General features: G+C 42.5%; 1 protein-coding gene across 1 annotated transcript in view; it reads left to right on the forward strand.

The window, feature by feature from the left end:
* The first annotated feature begins 574 nt into the window (after window positions 1-574).
* WDFY3 (WD repeat and FYVE domain containing 3) overlaps window positions 575-21,297 on the forward strand; it is a 153,114-nt gene continuing 132,391 nt past the window's right edge. The window contains exon 1 of the mRNA XM_066318052.1: window positions 575-914. The gene's annotated coding sequence lies outside the window, so the exon portion shown is untranslated. The remainder of the gene's footprint in view (window positions 915-21,297) is intronic.

Genomic DNA, 21,297 nt, shown 5'->3' on the forward strand with positions numbered 1-21,297 from the left:
AAGTACGAAAAGGGTAACCATTTCTATTTAAACATCTGGATCGTAGATGAGATTGGTGGGTCAGCACAGGCTCACAATCCTCTTTGTGGTCGGCACTCGGGATATCCAGTGGACTTTCCCTAGATGTACACTTGGCAAAGAGCGAAAGGGAAAGCACCTCACGCCCAGCTCAAGGCTGGGTTATTCGCTCCGGCATCGACCTGCGTTCCCTTCCTCATCCCACATCCAGGCTCCTGCCCGGGACGCCTTCTCCTCGCCCGTCAGCTGCTGGGGCCTGTGGCGGCGGGGCAGAGGGAAAACGATACGGGCGCTCAGCGCCGGAGGGCCGGGAATTCTGCCAGAGGACGGGGAGAAGCCAAACCCACCGCTCTAAAAAGTAAGATAATCGTAAAAAGCCCCAGAAGTAAGAAGCGGGCCCGCGGCCTGCCGGGAGCAACCGGCTCTCCTCGGGCGGCCTCGGCGGGCCGCGGGAGCGACCGCAGGCAGCCGGGAGCAGTGGGAGGAGGAGGAGGAGGAGCGGAGGGAGGAGGCAGCGCCGGCAGCCGGGCGAGGAGGGGGCACTCGGCGCCGAGGAGGAGGACTAAGATGGCCACCAGCCGCCGCGGGGAGCGGCCCCGCTCCCTCCGCGGCCCCCTCGGCGCGGCCCGGCCTTGATGGGGCCGGGACGACCCCGGCGCCCGGACGGTGCAGCAGCGGCGGCGGCGGCGCGTCCCGCCGGAGCCCGCCCGGGGGGAGCCGCCCTCCCGGCCCGGCCCGCACCGCCCGGCCGCGGCCGCCGCGCCGCGTAAGCCCCCGAGCCGAGCCCTGCTGGCGGAGAGAGCGCCGCGGAGAGAGGAGAGCGAGGAGGGACGGACCGCCCGCCGCCCCCTCCCCGGGCCGGCGCGGCGGCACCGCCGGGACCCCGCCGCCCCCCGGTGAGTGTCCGCCGGCGCTGCCCGCCGCCTCCCGGGCCCCGCCGCTTTGTTGCGCCGCCGGCGGGCCCGGGGAGACCCGGCGCCCCTCGGCCCGGGCGCAGGCCCCGCTCCCCGGGGATGCCGGGCCGGAGGAGGGGGCGGCGGCAGGTGCGGGGGGCGGCCGATCGTTGTCGCTGTGCGGGCAGCCCCCTCCGGCTCCGGCGCGGGGGCTGTGCGGGGCCGCGGCCGCGGGGGAAGCCGGGGGGAAGCCGGGGGTCGCGGAGGGGCCCCGCGGGCGCTGGGCCGCTCCGGCCGCCTTTGTTGTGGCTGGGGCGGGCGGCGTTCCCGCGGGAGCCCCGGCGCTGGGGAGGCCTGCAGGGAGCGTGCGGGCACCGGGCGGCTCGCAGGCGCTGGGTCGAGCCGTGTCGGCTTTTTGCCCCCCGCGTTTTATTTTGGTGTTTCGTGCGGGTGCTGATTTTGGCGGCAGCCTCGAGCTGTCGGCCCCGCGGTGCGGCAGGGACGTTGAAGTTACAGAGCCCGACGGGTTTGTCCCCGGGGACAGGGGGGTCGTGGCTCCCGGAGGGTTCGGAACACGGTGTCGGGGGCATTTGCGAGGTTGCTGAGGTACCCGCTCCTTGTCTTGAGCGTGGTGTTCGCCCTGCGGTTCTGGGAGGTGGTCCACGCAAATGGAGAGGTTTGCATAGAGAGCAGTCAGTAGTGCTGGGTGCTGAAACCCTGTGCGGTGTTCACCTTGAACGATTAGGACTGTGCTTTCTAACTGTGCCTGCATAGCGAAACACTTATGGAAGAAGTGCAGAGGACTAGATGTATTTATTTTGACCTATAGTTTCATAAATGATTTAACTGAATTTTTTTGGCTAACTAGAGTAACTTGTGAGATTTCAGTGTAGACCTCTAAGTCCCGGCCTTATTTTAGTGACTGAATTTTGGTTTCTTGGTAATGTTGGTTTGGGACAAGTTCCGTGCGTGTCCACATACTGTACTATGAAATTTTGCTGTGGAAAACAAGTGGTGGGTTTCCTGTTAAGAAATGTAAATTTTGCATGTTTTAGCTAACAGAAGTTATTTTTCTCCACCAAAGCTGGGTGGTTGCTCCCTGGTGCCTGTGCATGCCTCTGTGCCCTGGTGCATGCTGTACAGCTGTAGGATGTTCCTGAGCTCTCAGACTCCTATCCAGTCAGGCTCTGCAGAGAGCCAGCTTGATTGCATCCTTGGCACATTTTGGTGATAAGGTAGCAGTATCTTGAAGTAGGCTATGTAAACAAAGTCTACAGTGTGCATGAACTGGCATTTCTGCAATATCTCACTCATCCTGTGCAATCTTGGTAGACATACAGCAATTTGAAGATATGAATTTACCTGCTGTGGGAATTGGTCAGTGGCAGTAAGCCAGTGAAATTCCTTTTCTTTGCTTTTAGGTTGTAGGCAGGCAGGCATTGTGTCCTGGAAGCGTGTCCATGTTAACGTGGCATTGTTCCTTTGTTCCATGGCCCTGGTCAAAAAGTGCTGGCAGTCCAACTTCGGCTGCACGTTTGGACTGTGAGTGGGTGTCTCCTCACTGTGTGGTGTGGGTCTGTTGGGCTCAGCTGGAGCCAGCTCTGGAATACTCAACGCTGTTGATAAAAAGCTGCTTTGGGTAGAAGAATCCCTATAATATCAGATGGGAGGATGATGAATGGTATTCTTCTGTTTGATATGTATTTACTAGGAACTGGTCACATTTGCTTTTTTAGTTGGGCAATTTTAGGCTGCTAGACTTGGAATAAAAATGTGGTATGTTTTGGGTTTTGTGGTCATATTGCATCTCTTAGCCTGCTGATTATCTAGCTGGAGCAGGTTAAGCACAGTGCTGCTGTGACTTAATATCTTCAGCACCCACTTAAAAATGTATTATATCATTTCTATATCAAGATTTAAGAAAGGGTTGGTGTGTCCAGTCAATTGTTTATTTCCGGTTCAGTACATCAAGATCAGCTCCTTTGCAGTACTGCTACCACACAGTACTGTGGGAAAAGAACGCTTATCTTTTTATTCAAAACGGTAACAGAAGGATGCTAATTAAAAAAAAAAAATACAGTTCTTGATAATTTCAACCTTGACATAACAAAGCTACATTATCTTGTTGCCTCTTGGTACAGGAGGGGTCTGAGGAGGGGCTCTGTGACAGCCATCTGTGTGGCTACACAGACCCTGGGACTTAGCTCTGCTTTAGTGGAGCTAAAGTACAAGGTGAGCAGGTCTTCAGGATGTGTTGAAGTGTGCTGCTGTTGGAGGAGTTCAGCAGTGTGTTCACATCCATTAGTTAATTCATAGTTTTCCACAAGTGTCCTGTGGGATTTTTCGTGTTCAGGAGACTTCAGTGGTGCTTTATGTGAAGGGAACGGGAGTGAGTGTGGGCAGATGTTCTGCTTGCCCTCTGAAATGCTCAGGACTGTCATGAGATTGTTTGGAAACTTTAGTGTTGGAACATGGTGTTTCACTTCCCAAATGTTGATATTAACTGTTCCGTGGCTGGGTTCTAGGCATTCACTTGGGTTTCTGAAGATGCACTCAGCTGGAAAATGTGAAGAGAGGACAGTGGTTCCCTCTTGGGTGGTTAAATTGCCAATGGACAAATCTGTTCATGTTAATTAGCAGTTTTGTTTGTGTTTGGAAGTGACTTTAAGTCCCGATTGCAAAATAGTGGAAATACCGTTTCAGCAGTGGCCTTTGACTCGCAGGACTTCCTGCCATGAGGAAGTTTTGTGTCATTGTCCAAAATAAACAGATTTTGAAGAGTGCAGATAAAGTATGCTGTGAGAAACCATATATCTAAGTCATAATTTACCCCCTATTGCTTGCTTGCTTTCCTGATAATTCGTACCATGGAAGTCTATTCTTACAATATGTTACTAGAATGTAACTTGCATTTTGTAATGGGAAATAGAATTTTCTGTTGGTCCACAGTACAATTCCAGGATATTTGTGTAGGTGGAAAACAAATGATTTCCTCATGGCTTTAATATAGAAGCTTTTAACTTCACCGGTTTCCTTCTTGATTCTTTTTTTACGCTGGTGGTGTTGCTGATTGCAATAGTACACTATTCAAAATGTCCAGCTTATGAAAAATACTTAACAGTGTTAATTTTCTTTGATGTATTTGGAATGTTGATTGCTTTACAAAGTACTGTTTTTATTACTTACCTGTCCTAAGTGACCAAGAGCTTGAGTCTTTTAGCCTTCATGTGTTGAAAGGCTGAGGTGCCTTGATGTGAGATTGTCACATGTCCTTAGTAATTTTGTTTAGAGTTTGGTAATAACAGGAGCTATAAAGAGTGAAACTGTTTATCTTCTATTGGAAACTTTGCATCCTGCTGCTGGGCTGTTCATACCTTGTCCGGGCTGGGAAAACAGGACATAGTTATAAGGTCTCTGGGCACGTTTGTTTTAAGCTGCTGTCCCACAGACAGTGTGGAAAGTGTTGCCGTATCCTTTTGCTGGGTACAAAATCCTGCTGGCAGAATGTAACATTTTAACTGAAGTCATTGGTGGGGAGGTGAGAGCAGCTTCTTGGCTCAGGTGAGAGCACTGCAAGCTTTGCAGGACTGAGTATGCATTAGTGGTGCTCCAGCCTTGAGAGCATCTGTTTGGCAAGCAGCCCGTGTTTGATGAGGCAGTAATGCAGGCTTTGGCTTTTTGGTCACATCCCCTGTTCTTGTAGATATTACAGGGAAGAGTGTACAGCACCTCCCTGGTACAAGCAGGGGCTTGGTGGCTGTTCTGAGGACTGGATGGCAACATCTTGCTGAGGAGGCAGTGCTGTGATCTCAGGTGCTGGTTGGAGGAACTGTTGGAGGAACTTTCCTACACCTGCTAGGAGCCCTTGGCTGGTATTGAGGCTTTCAAATCAAGTGCAAAGGGCAGCTTTGTCCAGTCCAAAGAAGGAAGAATAATTCTTGTTCCTTTTCTATTTGCTTTGCTCTAAGTGTGCAGGAGGGGTTTTTTTTCTCTTTTTTTTTTCTTTCCTTTGAGTCTTTTATGAGTGAAGATGACCTACATTTTTTTTTTTTTCTCTCCCCATGAACAGCTCTGGGGCAAATTTTTCTGATTTTTGTTCTGTGTGGAAATGTGCAATTGATGTGATTTTTGACAATTGTGCTGATGTTTTTGAAATACTGAATGACAGCAGAGAATATTTTTGGCTTTTTTGGTAGTGTAATTTTTTTTTCTTTTTTCTCTCCCTACCTGTTGAGCAAAGCTGTGATAGTGGAAGCAAAACTGTATGGGGATTTGGGGGAAAAATAAGTTTGATGTTTCTTTGGAATTGCTTTATTCCAATGAGAGCTACATGCCATCTTTGGGATCTTTCTCATTTGAGGGAAGAGGAGGTTGACTGCTTTACTGGTTTTGGTGTTTCATCACTACCCTGTGATGGATTTCTGCCTGTCTTATGTGACTTGTAATGCTTCTCACGTATCACAGAATAGGAACAGATTTGCAGAACTTGCACATGTAAAAAAATACCTTCTGAAATTTCAATTGCAGTAGAACAGTGTTGTGCTAAGAAGGAGGGAATTGTTTGGGGGCCATAAACAGTAAGGGATGTTGAATGGTATGAAGGCAGGGAACCTCATTTCTGAGCAAATTTAAAAAAATGTCAGCGAAAGATGAGATGGATCCATCTGAATTATAACAATCAGATATACATTAATAGAATGTTTAGGTCTTACACCTTCACCAATACTGTTATTTCCATATGTTTTTATTACAATAAGACGTGGACAAAGCTGTGATCAGGTTGGCTAACCTACTGTACAGGCAATAATAAATTTGAAAACATATGGAAGTAGTGAATCTTCCTGGTGGCTTACTTCATCCCTTTCTCTCTTGCTCTACAGAATTTTTTTGTTGCACTGGAAGCATGTAAGAGATAAAATCCTGATTTTTCAGGCTGAGTATTCATCAGTTACATGGGTAACTTAAGCTTTTTTCCAATTCTAGGACATCTACCTTAGAGAAGTCAGACCCTTTTAACTATAAAGCTGGTCCCTCTATTGAATCATCCATTTTCTTACTAATGGCTGTGACAGTTTTGATTTTGAATGTGCATTTGAGGTTTTGTAGTGAAGGATTTCAGAGTTAAGAGGGAGTTATCAAGATTGATCCTTATCTTAAGTCAGTTATATCAGATAAGCAAATGGGAAAAAAATCCCAAATCTTCAGAGCTGACAATTTGGTAGTGCTAAGATAGACACATGGCTAGAAGGAGAAGAGACTCCTACACGTTCTTAGGTGTTTTGGGTTTTTTTGGGGTCTTTCAGTTTTGGAAACGTGATGACTTCAGTGAGAGTGTGGATCAGTAGCTCTTGAGAAAAATGTACATCTGGCTTTCTGTTTCACTGCAGCTTTTGTCAGAGTTCTCACCATGCCTTGGGTATGAGAGAGTAGCTCTATCTAGTGCTACTTTTCTCAGTATCGTTCTGCCAGGTGGAATGTGGGTGCAAGCGAACCACGTTTTATGTTCTTTTATGATTTATTATTTTCATATGAAGACATGGTAAAAATCTCAGTGTTGTCCATAGCAGGATGGTTTGATTTGTGTGAAGTAATAGGCGATGGGATGTTACTTCAGAAAGTGGAATATGTTTGAATGCCATGGTGATAAACAGTGTGGCTTCTTATCCCTGGTTCTTGCTGAGAACCAAGATCTGAGCTCACAGATGGGCTGTAACAGGAAGGGGGGGTTTGTACAGCAGGAACTTCCTAAAGTTTGTGTTTGGTTATTTGGCACTGTAAGCATATCCTTTTAGTATTTTTTTTTTTTTTTAATTAGAGATAAGGGGACTAGAAGGAGATATTGCAGGGCTAGGCCAGTGGTTAGGGTATCCAGAAGATATGTTGTTTAAAGGATACAAAAGGATAAAATATGCCAAAATGTCAACTTGGCTTGGTAGTAAAACTTTCTAAAGACTCTTCAAGTGCTTGGATGATGGGCAATCCTGAAAGAGGGAGAAAGACTGTTCAGAGTGCCTTAGGTAAAGATCCCTGGGAAGGTTAATCAGATGTAAGTGCACTTGGCATAATGAGCCTGAGCTTTTGTCTGAGGTTTATTAGACCAGTGGGGAGTATTGGCCTGTGGTAGGAGAGCTGTTCTAGGGGAAGCTTGTTTTTATGATGTGGAGGCATCAGTGGCAGTTCCGGTTCATGTGATTCCTGCAGCCATTCAAGTGTGCAGAGCAGGGGTGAGCAATGCATGGAAACGAGTTCAGAAATTATACTTAAATATGGGGGGACAAAACCCAACAAAAACCCCACCCCCAAAAAGCCTCAACAAAGCCCCCTGAAACAACAAAAAATAGAACTGAGCAGTTGCTTGAAGACAACCAAAGGAGTAATGGGAACCAAGAGACAGGAATTCACCACCTTGATAGCATTCAGAGTGTCATTGATGGTCTTAGGATTTGGTTCTGCGTTAGTGTGTTTGCCAAGGCTTGTTTACTTCTAATGGGATTTTAAGGAGGTCCTTGGATCTTCAAGTGAGAGCCAGGGACGAGATGAGGCCTTGGTTTGTGTTGCATGAGTGCACAGAGTACAGAATGTATCACATGGCAGAATGACGGAGAAAACAGGTAAAGAGTGCATTTCTTGATGTAAAAGTTGGGCCTTTTGGTGTTCTCAGAGTTGACATGTCATGGTGTAGGCCTTCAGTTGTGAGATTGGCTCAAGTTTTAAAGCATTGAAAACACAACCCAAATTGATTTCTTTTTTGATTTTGAGCCTTAAGCATGCAATTTTCATTTTTTTCCCCACAACTGTGAGGGTTACATCATTTTTGGAATCTTCACATGGCAAAATGCTCTGGGCTGGGGTGCCACAGGTACAATGAGATTGAGAAAGCTGTGATCAGAGCTGGTAATATTCTTGTCATCACTGGTCTCCTGTCTGATAAAATGACTGAGGAGGAGTGAAATTTATTTTACTTGAGAGTTTCTCTACATTTGCAGAAGAAAGGATGCCTCTCTGAGCAGGCAGAAGTAAACATTTGTTATAATTTTATGAGCAGTCATGTGGAATAGGCATAGAAAGGGTTTTGGTATTGCATCACAAGTTAAATACTAATACTTGAGTCAGCAGTTGAGCAGTGAGCCACAGTACAAATGTAAAACCACAGTCTCTATGGATATGATCTAAGAGAATGCTAATTTGCTTGTTAATTAGGTTTGCAAAAGTTTCTGTTTAACAGTTCTGAGCAGTGAGCCTAAACTAGTGACGAATACTTAATTTAGGTTTTGAGTGGGTCATGAAGTAACCAGGGAGTATCTTTTCAAGCTTTTCATTATTAGAGTGTGTAAAGGCACCGTAGCAACATGTCTTACTTTGACTGTAGCAGTTTCTGGAGACAGAAATATTTTGCTTTCATTTCTTTCCAGCAATATATCCATGTTCTCAGCAGTGTTGGGTCAGGATAGGGGAGACCATGGCTTCCCTGCATCTGTTGAAATTTGACTGGTGATGTTTTTGTACAGACAGGACTCTGGATAGGCTGTATAAGTAGCAGGAATTTTTTTAATTGCTTATACAGTGTCAGGGTTTATCCTCAGCCAGCAACCAAGCCCTTTGCAGCCACTTGCTCACTCACACTGCACCAGGATTGGGGAGGGAATCAGAAGGGTAAAATCTGGGAAACGTGTGGACTGAGATAAAGACAGTTTAACAGGGAAAGCAAAAGCCATACAAAACCAAAGCAAAACAAGGGATGAATTCCCTGCTTTGCCATGGGCAGGCAGCTGTCCAGCCATCTCCAGGAGAGCAGGGCCCTATCACATGTAAGACAAACATCATCAGTCCAAATGTGTCCCCTTTTCTTCTTTTTCCCCTCACTTTATACACTGAGCATGATGTCACGTGGTCTGGGATGTCCCTTTGGTCAGCTGGGGTCCCCTGTCCAGGCTGTGTCCCCTCCCACCATCCCAGGCACCCTCAGCTTCCTTGCTGGCATGGCTGGTACAAAGAGCAGAAAAGGCCTTGGCTCTGTGCAAGCCCTGCTCAGCAATAACAAAACCATCTCTGTGTTATCAACCCTGTGTTCAGCACAAATCCAAAACACAGCCCCATACCAGCCACTCTGAATAAAATTAACTCTACCCCAGCCAAAAAAACAGCATACAGAGTTTCCTGGTGTGAATTGGGATAGCCTACTGATCAGTCCAACCCTTAGAGTTATGACCTGTTTTACTTTCAGTAAAGCACTTACGTATATATTATATGCTTCAAATACAGATGATATGAATGTTTAGATTTTTCTTTGTTTGGGTTTGGTTGGGGGTTTTTTTTCCTTCTTTTTAATCAAAGGAAGCAGAGATGGTATGTGTATTGCAAATAATGTACTTGGAAGTACCTTTTTAGGCCAGCTGTGTGTCTTTCCATTGTGATCTTTCTTTATAGAAGGAGATCAATATAGCTGATGTTTTCCTGAAGTTGCTGAGATTGAGTAGAGAATATACCAAGGTGAGGGTTTAGGTTCCTCTGGCACAGACAGAATAAATTCAAAAGATGAAAACTCTCCTCCTCTTTCCTGTCTATGCTCTTTTCCATCATTCTTTGCAGGATGAAGTTGAACTTGCTGCCTAAGTAAGGATGAACATTTCAAATGAAAACAGAATAGCACAAAGTATAAGAATAGCTTATTTAAATAGTTTAGGAAAAGAAAAGGGTGCCATCATTAGTAGATGTTCATACTGTGTGAAATGCAGTTTAGAATTGTCTTGTTGCATTAAGCTGAGGGTTGTGGTGCTGAGGTGGAAATAAATCCCTAGACCTGCTTGTTGTCTGCCTTTGTAATACTCCTCACAGTGAGTAGGAAAGTGGAGCACCTCAAGCACTGCAGGGTCGTAGTAAATTGAAATACATTTTCTTGACTTGGGTTCAATAGACTGCTGCTGTCTCTGAATACTCATCTTTATTATGTGATGTGAGGAAGGACCCATCTTAAATTTTAAATTCACCTGGAAAAGTATGAATGCATCAGACAAATTTTGGTTGGAAGGGATGTCTGTAATCATGCTTGAAGAGGTTGGGAGCATGGTGTTTAGAGGCCTGACTTTTTACAGAAAGAGGTGAGGGTATGGGACAAGGTTTTTATATGCTTTAAATAGCAAATGAAAACATGGGAATCTTTTATGTCCACTGTGAAGCTCAGTGGCAGATAGGCAGAGAGTGATTTTTTATCTTTTTTTTTTATTTTTTTTTTTATTTTTTTTTATTTGCTGCTGACGATAGTAAGATAATTTTAATGTGGTAGGCTATGAAAGTACTGGATATTTTAATGTAACTGGTTTTTTTGTCCACTGTTTGGCTTAGAACTGGTCTGCTGCTCAGACTTCTGTGTTTGCTCTTGGAGTGGTGGGCAGCAATGATGTGGCAGCAGCTGTGAGGTCCCAGCAGCTGCTGAGGGAAACCGTGTTGGGAAGTTAGCACAAGTTGCAGAGGGCTCTTGCCTCTCTCCAGGAGAAAGCAAGCTTGTTTTGTGAATTTTAACAAATTCCTTTGCACTTAACCAGGTGGAGAAGGACAGGAGCTGCATCAGGACTTGACTGAAAGTTTACTATTAACTTGGAACACGTAAAGAACATTGGTCAGAAGTCACACTCTCGTTAAAGCATTAAATAATGTTGCAGGAAAGGTCTCTGAACAACCCATATTTTTAAAAGAATTGCACCGTTTGAGGTTCGTGAATGGTCCTGATATTTAAAGAGGGAAAGTAGGTGGACAGTGTTGCATTTTCTTACTAATGTATGTATACTCTCCTTTAGTAGTTTTCTGTATAAAGGTTTCAGGAAGATTGCTCTGTCTACGTGAATGGAAAGTGGAGGTGTAATGAAGACTTTTTTTTTTTTTTTCCCTATGTTATTTTCTCTTTAATTCAAGTATTGTTATTATTTTTTAGTCTGGACAAGAGGTATTTGTCTGCATGTATCTTGAATTTTGTACAATTCTTTTCACTTTCTTTTTAATTACTGTTTATATGGTGATGTCCAGTTGGCCAGTTAACAAACAAAAATCTACCAATAAAAAGTAAAACCAGCAAAATAGATCCCTTTCCCTCTGTCCCTAGTTTCCTCATTAGCAACATATAAGTAGGAGAAGAAAAAACCTAGTCTGCCAAACAAGACACGAGGATTTTGTTTCTACCATTTTACTGTGACTCTTAGTGTTTGGGTTAAAAATACGCTTTGTGTTGCCCTCCAGCCCTCTCCTCAGGTACTGTTAGAAAAATGTTTAGGCTGAGCTGTGTGGAGTGTATGTGCTTACAGATGTTGCATTAGTACTGTTCCTTACTCCTCTCTTGCAGAAAGTGACGTTCTTGCCCTCCGTTTCTTTTTTTCATTGCTATGCTGAATTATTTTGATGTTGGTTTATACCATTTGTAATGAGTACTCTTGAGATGGAACTCCTCTAAAACTTCATAGAGAATGTTGAACAGGTCAGGAAGGAGGATGTACTAAGTATGTAGGCTCTCTCAGAATTTATACCTCTCAGTAGGTTACTCTCATTTCCTGTTTGGTATGAAACGTCATTTTGATTAATCTTGAAGAGTAGCTAGCTCAGTCTAAATTAATTTTTATTTCAATAAAAAGGCATGGTAAAGGAGGAGGAGAGGAAGAGATAAGGACAGAGAACATTCCAGAGCAATATTGGAAAAATGTGTGTACTGGAGCACTATAATGACAGTACTTGACATCTTTTAACTCTATGTGGTGTCCTTTCAGAGTTAAAAACAACTGCCTTTTGAAGAATCTGTTGCTTCAGTGATGATGATCAATATTGGATGACTGTAAGGTTTTTTTTGTAGTAAGAAATGATTATCCACATAAGCTGTGCTGCATTGGTTACAACATCTTTTATTTGAATGTAGGTGTCTCTTTTTAAAAGATGTTCTGTGTAATTAATGGCTGTGTGTTAAGGGCAAATCTTACATGGTTAAAAATCTGTTCTCCTGGCCAGTTACCACTCCTAAGAGGTTTCATTTTCATACTGAAAGTGAGTTTGCTCACCTTCCAGTATGTGTCGTAATGCCATTATCTGCCTGGTCCAGGAGCCCTGAGCTGTGTAAATACGATCTGCATGCAGAGATGACGACCCAGGCTCTTTTTAACTTTATCTTGACCTTCAATAATAAATTTAGCTTTCAGTAATAAAATATATTTAAGTGTTTGGTAGTCATTTGTATTCTGGTTGCTCTCTTGAGCTATAAGAAGGCTGACCTTTAGATGTCTCAGAGTAGTCTGTTGGCATGCTGGTTTATGCAGTAATATTTCTTTCCTGCTTTGAAACCCTCCCCTCCTTCCCCAATTCAGGGATGCCTCCTGCTGCATCCAAGGATCATGTAACTCATGTTGCCGTGGGCTTGCCGGTTCTTTGTGGATTTGTGTTCTGTGTGTTCAGATCTCTTCTTCCCACTCTGGTTTCTAGCAGGTAACCATGCATTTGGAGGTACTAAAATGAGTGTCATTGGAAGGGGCCCTGTCTACAAAGAGGTGGGAATAATTGTATCCAAATAATTGATTTGCAATTACCACCTACTCCCCTAAGTGTGCTCATCCAGGTGCATAAATTACTGGCTTCTATTTCTTGCATTGGCTGGTGTACCTTTAATGTGATTAAAGGGAGGTTGCTGAGCTGAAGCTATCAGTTTAATGATGCTGAGCAGCACGTTCCAGCACTGGTAGTGAATGAGTATATTTGTGTGAAGATACCATGCTTATCTGAAAGTGATCAATTGAATAATGCAGGTGAAATAGCAAATATAAATGTCTTTGAGAAAGATGTCTGGCAAATCTGAACTGATATAGCTTGTCTAAATAACATTATCGTAGTCACGATTCAGACTCAAAATGGTAGAAATTTCATTACTCAACCCGGTTAGGTGAGGGCATGGAGGGAGTTGGGTTTTGTGTCTGTCTGTTTGGTTTGTGGGGTTTTGGTGTTGTTTTGGTGTGTGTTTTTATTTTTTGTTTGTTTGTTTTGTTGTCATTGGGGTTTTGTTTTAATTTCCCCTCAATAGTTTAAGCATGTCAGATGATTTCAGAATATGAAGTCCTCCCAGTATGAATCCAGTTTGTTTCTTTTTGGCTTCCAGTGTGCTGGTTGTACTGTCGACAGGGCAGGGAGATGGAAGTGGACACAAAGCAGTGCCATTTGTGCCATAGTACATCTTGGAAGACAATTTTCTCTTCTGAACTATCTTTATGATCTGCAAGTTTAAGAAAATTGTGTTGCAGTCATCGTGCAGGACTCCTTTCTCCATCATCGTCCAGTGGTGGTCAGTGTCACTTGGACACAGGCAGAGATTTGTCCCTGCCTTTTAATTGGATGAGAAAGTTTGGTAGACTTAAGAGGGAATATTTCTTTTGTACCTCTGACGCTGTTGACTCCCTTCACGTGGCTGCTTAGTGACACCGTGTTACCCTTGTGCCCTGTTGGGCGCTTCTTGCTGGAGCTCTCCCTTTGGGCTGGTAGAGGAGGAGGTGCCCTCTGAGTGTACATTATCAGCGTGGCTGTAGGTTCTTCAGCCACTTCCAAGTGGAATGCTGACAAGTCTGGACAGGCAGACGGAAGGAATGTGTCAGTTTGCCACAAGAGAACCCAGCTTAGTGACCCATCTCTGTTTCACAGTTAGTGTTTCTCTGGCTGTGTTTGTTCTTGTAAGTCTGGCGTGTGAGTGCTACTGTTGCTCCTGGGAGTGCTTTAAATGAAACAAATGCCCTAATTCCCTTGGCTGGCCCGGTGGGTTTGTTTTTTAATATTTTGCTCTTGCAAAAAAATGCTGCTTATGGCAGCAAGCAAAGGACAGTTGTGTGTGTATCTGTGCTGGTTTGTCAGGGCATTCATTTATCTGTTCTGCTGGTTTGAGGTTTTTTTTTTTAAAGTTTTGTTGTTTTTTGTTTGGTTTTTTTTTGCTTTTTTGTGGTGTGGTTTTTTTTGGGTTTTTTTTGGGGTTTTTTTTTGTTGTTGTTTTTTTTTTTTTTTTTTTTTTTTTTTTTTTTTTTTTTTTTTTTTTATGCAGCATAATCTCAGTTGTATGCTGGTCCTGATCTGCCCTTGAAAGAAAATTATGCTTTATGGTCTTTCTGCTGGTCTGTTGCTGATACAGACTGCTGGGCTTCTGTTTTAAAACAAATGCTTTGGATTCATGCCAAAATATTGCTTGGAAAAAGATTGCTACAGAGAATTCCTCCAGTGCCCTCCTGGAAATGCGTCAGAGCAGGAGAGAAACCACAGATAGCAGCATGGGCCTGATGCACTTAGACCCATCTCAGAACTTGCTCCTCCTCCTTTTTTATTTATTTATTTTTTTAAAATATGGAAATCTTGCTAATTATCATTAAAAATCAAAGGGAGAATACACTGAAGACTAAATAGGGTTTTTTTTCCCCTCTTAATTGCTTCTATAATTTCAGTTCATCTAAATCGAGGATATCATTGATGTTCTAAATATTATTGCTTTTTTTAGATAAATCATTTGCTGTTATTTTTGTTTCAGCATATACATGCACAGGTAGTTTGGGATCAGCATAATTATTTCTGATGAATAGGATCTGGTATAGCTCCCTTTTGTCCATAGGCTTGGTGGTCAGTGCATTAACTTCAGTTTTATACAAGATATGTAAATCCTAAATCCTAATCTTGTTTCTTTGTGTTCATTTCCTGTTGACTGGGATGATGTAAGGATGAAAGTTTTGTGGTTTTTTCTTTTGTTGAGCAGGAGAGTTGTCAAGACCTGACAGGTTTAGGAAGTGGTATGTTCTTCTTCGCTTTTTTTTTTTTTTTTTTTTTTTTTAGGCCAAAACAAGTAAGCTTTAGGATTTCCTAAATTATACTAAACTCAAAGAAGACAAAAGCCTTTTAATGATTTAAAGAGAAGACCAAATGACAATTATTTTCATTATTTTATGCTATTGTTGCCTTCATTTTTTGACCTCTTCTGAAACTAAGCTGTAGGGTTATAAAGCAGGAATAATCAGATTTGAACATCTGCGTTTGAGCTTCTTGTGGTTTAACTAGATAGGTTTTCAGGACTTGTGTGTCCACAGAATTGTAGTCTCTCTTGCATTTTGCATCTCCTTCATGTCTTCTGGAGGCCTCTCCTTTTTTCCTCCTGCATCCAGAACTTGCCTGTTCAATTTTGTCATTTTTTTCCAAGGCACTGATAATTATATTTTGGTTTTTTTCCCCTCTTTCTTTCTAGTTTGCTCTTTTCTCTCTTCTCCCTTTGAAGAAAAAGATAGATTTAATGTAATGGGGAAGATTTTTCAGGACCCAGAATGAACTTCAATTATATTTGTGAAGCCTGAAGACAAATTACCTGGATGTAAAAAGCCTGGAGTCTTAGGAGGGCTTCTGCAGTGAGTCTGAGTTACTTGTGTGTCCATTCTTCATTGGAAAAGAGATCATTATAGACTTGAAAGATCTGATATAGTAGGTAGTGGGTGATTAAGAGAAACTGCTCATCAGCTGAGCTGCGCAGAGGGCAGAATTCACCTCTTGCAAGTGTGTGAACCCAGCTGTCCAAAATCAAGATAGAGTGTGGAATGCCCTTACAGCCTTGGGAGGAAATAATTGTCTTTTGCAGGTATTTAATTCCCATTACCTTAGGTGTTGGTTTGAAGATCATACTTTCAGAGAGCTGTTCAGTCAGAAATTATCAACTCTAGAGCAACCCTAGACACGTAAGAAGTGTGTTTTGACACTTTGTCAATTGTCTGTTTGTTGTGTGAGTTTACTAATAAGACACATTTTTATGTAAACCATTTCTAATGCAAGTGAGTAGCAGAGTGAGGAGCTTTGGAAGCTTAGCTGTGAGATTTACTATTTACTTAGTTTTTAGCATTTTTAGTGTCTGTCTTACAAGTAAATTTTTTACAACACCAGATTTTTCTTGTTGGAGTCCTGGAGTACTTCATGTTTGTGGTTTTTCTCCTTCTGCTCCTTCCTTAGCACAGCTCCAAAAGGAATGGGAGAGTAGGTGGGATTTTCAGATCTTCCTTTCTTTTTCACAAATCAGGGCATCACACTCTTTATCCACAATAGCTGTTCCAGTTGCACTTGGATTAGTGTACAGTAGTGTCTTGAGAGTTGCCTGGTGTTGCTTTACTCTTTGAGCAGGTAAAATGGCTCCCCTGTGTCCTGAACATGAGAATTGTTCAAAGCATTTGCCAGTGCCAGGAGGAGAGTGAGGGGACTGCTGATGAAGTTGGTGTAAGGGGCGCTTGTTGCAGAGCAGGTCATTAATCAAAATTCTGAGTTGTTGCAGAAGCATTAGGAGAGGTAAGTGGCTTACTTAATTCAGAACTGAGACATTATGGATAAAGCTATGCTGCTTTGTAGCATATTCACAATAAGGGGCTTTAAGGATTGGATTATTGCCATCTGCAGCAATCCCTGATATGAAAAAAAAAGGCATAAGAAAGGTGGAGTTGGAATGTGCTGCTCTCCTGTTAAGGTGGTAGCTAATGGAATGCTGCTGTGACCTGACCACTGCTTCTGGGGTAGTAAGTGGTCAAGCCAAGCTGCTGAGTGTAGTGAGGCTGGTGAGGCAGGACAGCAGCTGCTGCATTTTCCTGAGGCAAGTTCAGCACCGTGAGTTCAGCAGAGAGGAGTGGGCTTTTCTCTAATTACTGGTCCCTCCATGCCTTGCATGTACAGAATCAGCATCTGGCTAGCATTTTCCTTTGTGCAGCCTTTCAGGTTAGCAGCTTCCTTTCCCTTCACTGGGGATGGTGCCATTCTCATTCTGTGTGCTTATCCAGGGGCTGGCAGGCTGGAGTGCAGGCAGGAGGAATACAGGTTGTATACGGTGTCTCCCTTCCTTCTGAAATTGGTCTGTGCTTCCACTGCAATACAGATCCTGGTATTTCCACTTCTCTGCTAATTCCTACAATTGTTTCTGGAAGTGGTGTATGCTGAGCACAGGAGGCAGTGCTTGGAGTTGTAGGGGTGAGTAGCAGGGTGAATGTTTGTTCTCTCTTTGCACAGTCAGTGAATTTTGCAGTGTTCTAGACGCTAGCTGGAAAATAACAACAGGACATAAAGTTCCAAGGTGGCCATCTTAATGTCATCATTGTGGGTTCTTAGCATTTTTTTCTGAAATGCCATGGGCCTCTGAATTTTATCTGGATGGCTTTCAGAGATTGGCAGCAATGACATATATTTCCACATCCAGAGAAGTTCAGGAATATTGCTGCATCATGTCTTTGCTGATTCTGCAATGCAGTAGCTTTGGGCTGTGAGCCCAAATCGTGGTAAAAAGATACAAAATTTCTGACCCAGAGGTAAGAATAACCAAATGGACAAGACTTGGAGCAGAAGAGAGGTAATCACAGCGAAATGCAAATTTTAGATGAGGAGAGAGAGCTTTTGTTCTTTTGGCCCAAGTCCTTAATGAGAGAGCTATAGTTAGGATAGAATTATCTTTATGGATTCAGTGCTGGCAAGCTCAAATTCAACTGCCTCTTAATTAGCATGCAGTATCTTTGTAGTCGTTCAGTCTTGAATCAATTCTTCACTTTCACTCTTCGTGTGATGCCTCAGTGTCAGGTCTGCAGAATACATGGTCACTCAAGAAAACCTCTATCCTGCTCATTCTTCAGTGATGTCACTCCTCATAAGTTGATTTGTCTTAATTTCTCTGTAAATGTTACACTGGTTCTCCTGTAAGTATCTGCAGAATATCCAGTTGGACAGTCAGAATCGTGTTAGTGTTTGGGATATTTTTGTAGTTTATGGCTTTGGTTCAAATGCCACAATAGCCACAGAATTCATGAAGTTCTACGGCAGCAAGAGAGGTCACATGTCATGCGAGTTGGCCTTAGGGACAGCTTTCTCCCATGCAGACATGTCTTCTGAGAGCAGGGCTGGAAAAGCCAGGTGGTAAATTCTTGTGGCTTGGCACTGGCTTTAGAACATGTTGCTTTTAGGGGAAATAGATGTTTTTAGCAAGGGTCAGCATAGAATTTGATGTTTAATGTTTCAGTAAGCTAAAAAGTAATGTTTGAAACTACAGAGCTCCTTCTCTTTAGCAGGACTTGACATGTGGTATTTCATTTATTAGCTTCTGTGCCCTAAAAAGACTTTTGTTGCTTATTTGTTTTCTTAATTATGAGAAGGGCAGACATTGTATAACTTCTCAGGCAGCAGTGATTATGCAACTGATCCTGTTATTGTGGAGCCAAAGTCCTTCCCAGTCCCTGAGCACCAGCTGCTTATGTTCTGGTTGCTGCTTTTTCCTTTTCTTTCTTCCCCCTCCCCGATTTGTTTGTGTACAAGTTATTTTTTTTTTCCCCGTGTTGCTATTTCCTTCTTTTTCCAGTGCCAGTGAGACAGTGACTTGTTTGGGTTCATTCTTCAATTCACTATGCTGCAAAATCAAACTGCCCTTGTACATCATGGGCAATACGAAATGTATAGGGACATAAAATAGCTTGATGCTTTATGGGTACATAAGAAAAGGCATTTGCTTGGATCTAAATGAAATATCGAAGATGGCCTTTGTTGGAGTTCAGGTCAAAAGTTACAAGTTCATGTTCTCATGATTTTAGAAACATGTAAATAACTCGTGTTTGTTTAGTTTGTTGGGTTTTTTTTCCTCTTCCTTCAAAGGGTGGGCCTGAGAGAAATTTTAATTCTCCCCCTGGCTCTGCCCTGAGATCAGCAAATAAAATATGGTACTCCTGTGTATAAGATGAGGTAGTTGTAAATCTCATGCTTTTACAGCCAAGTGATCTCACTGCAGCATAATAAAGGCAGTTAATATATTGTAAAAATGTTTGCCCTATTCACACTTCATTTTCAGTTCCCAGTTTTATGTCATGTCATTTCCACTTTGTGTTACATGGCTTCCTGGGAGCATAAGTGACCAAGGCAGACTGTTTTGCTCCTTGGTAAAACATTTAGGGATGGGAGAAGAGATTGTAGACTACAGTGCTATTCCCTGCTTACAGATGAGCTGAGCATCCCATCCACAAGTCCCAGCAGAGGAGAAATAACAGTTGATCTGTGATACCACACTGTTGGCTGTACTGCTTGTTGCCATGTCAAGTGTGATCTGCATCACTCACAAATAGGCTCTAGTGCTTAGTGTCCTATATCAGGAAATAAATTGGAGTTAAGGGTTTAAGGTCCTTATTTAGTTTATAGGTCTTATGCTAAAGATGTTATAGTGAGTGCAAAGATTATGTTTTCTTGCTCACAGTGTCTGTACTGTAGATCAGGTGTTTGGAGAGATGGCAAGGTGCTGTCATTTGTAGGAAATTGGGGTCCTTTTGGGCTCTTTTTGTTGGAATTTCTTTTCCTTCAGTGGCAATTTGCCCCTGTCTGCTTTCAACAGACCAGGCACAGGGAAGATACTCTCTTTTGCAACCAAAAGACTGGATGTATAGCATATATGCTTCAGTTTTGTCAACTTACACCTCTCCCCTCCAGTTTCTCATGACAGAGACAGTGAGTTCTGGCTTGGAATAGACTGTATGCCGCAGCCACATCTATCACAGATTTACTTGAATATTTCCATTGTTAGTGAAGGTTCTGCTAGAATTCTTACCTCAGCCTTGCAGTTCTGGCACTGAATATGAGAACGTTGTACAGCACCTGGTGCTGGAGGAACCCGGAATGTAATGATGAGAGGGGAAGGGTTGTAAAGATTTTTCTGGAAAAATACATAAAACCAAAAAAACCCAAAAAAAAGCTTGATATTATGTCTAATTCTTTGTCAGCATGGTGGTGGTAATGCTCTGGTCTAAAGCAGAGTTCACAAAAGCAGTGCTTTTCTAAGGTAGAAAACTTGATTGGGAATTTTGAAATTGCTTCTCACACCTTAGTGAAATATTCTGCGGTCTCAATAGCGGTGTGTTCCTGGAGTGTTTATTGTTTGCTCCATTCTCTGCTTTATATATGTAGTTTTTCCAGCTGTTTCATCAAGGGTTTAAGTGGTATGATCCCTGAGAAGCATTTAACTGTTCAGCTGTTTCAATGAATATGTGCTTAAATTAGTGTGTGAGTAGATGACAAGGTCTAGTGTAGACTGGTAACTTAAAATACTTGCTTTTTCTTACTATTGTTTTCAAAAAATAGTCAGCAGTTGAGTTAGAAGTCTTAGGAACTGAATAACTTAGGAGGAAGAGCTTTTTTCCTACTTCAGAGAAAAGATTTTCGGTTTTTTTTTTAAATCTGTTTTGTTTTTCCATGTTGCTATTACCTAAATCTCCCCTTAGTGCAGTGTTGAGTTTGGTTACTGGAGAGTTTCTATTCTGTTGAAGGCAATGAGAAATGATAATTCCACACATGCTTCTATTGAATTGCAGGTGAGGGTTGGTGCCAATTTACAGTGGTATTAGGAACACACACTGGAAATGAACAGCAGCTCAAGTTCAGTCATATTCTTGAAGAATTTCTTTTTCAGTCTGTACTGTCTTTCCTATTAAGCACTGTTTGGATTTTCTAATTAACTGCTAAGGGCATATTCCTGAAATGTTAATTCTCTAAAAAGATATCTCAGACTAATCTGTCCACTGTGCCATTACCTTTCCAAGAGGTAAATCTCAACTATGTTACCTGGCAAGGAGAGACATGAGAAGAATTTTGATCAAGAGTGGTACTTGATCACACCATTTAAAGACTGTTTGCAGTTCAAACCTAGATCGAGAAGAGAACTGAGGTGGTAATTTTCACTGCAAATACAGCAAAATGTTGTTGACTGCATTGGTCTCTCTGAAGAAACTAACTCCAAATTGACATCTCCTGATAGACTTTAGTTGCAATATGAAAAACTATTTTGTTTGGACATTGAAAATCTAGTATATTATCTTAGTTCAGCTTCTTTTTCTAAAGAAGAACTGGAGCCCTTATAAGCTAGGAAGGTGATGACATCAATAAGCTTAATGACTTGTCTCATACAAGAGAATTATATATGGTGTTTCCTGATACCTTTCCTGAGCTCTGTTTCACCAGATCTCAGTTTTTAAATGTGTTTATTTTGACACTCTGCAGTGTTCAGCGCTTCTTCTCATTTTGTCGGAGCAAACCTAAATATTTCTGATTATGTCATAAAAAGCTCAAGTCCTTCAGAGTAAATTCATGTGAACTTTGGTTTGTTTTTCAGTGACGTGGACAGCAAGCCAAATGTGACATTTCTTTACAGAATGGGTGGGAAGCTAGAGTAATCAAATTATGGCTACCTGGTGTCATTATTAATTTTTGAGAGTAACTGCAAAGACACTTCATTTCCCCTGGAAAAATATATCCAAACATAAGTAAACAATGGTTAAAATAGTGTTAACAAGTAGCTTTCATATCTCACCAGTTTTCAGCTTTTTTGCTCTGAAAATTCACCCATGTTTTTTTTTTTTGT

This window comes from Sylvia atricapilla, chromosome 4 (genome assembly GCF_009819655.1).
Source record: "Sylvia atricapilla isolate bSylAtr1 chromosome 4, bSylAtr1.pri, whole genome shotgun sequence".
NCBI lineage: Eukaryota > Metazoa > Chordata > Aves > Passeriformes > Sylviidae > Sylvia > Sylvia atricapilla.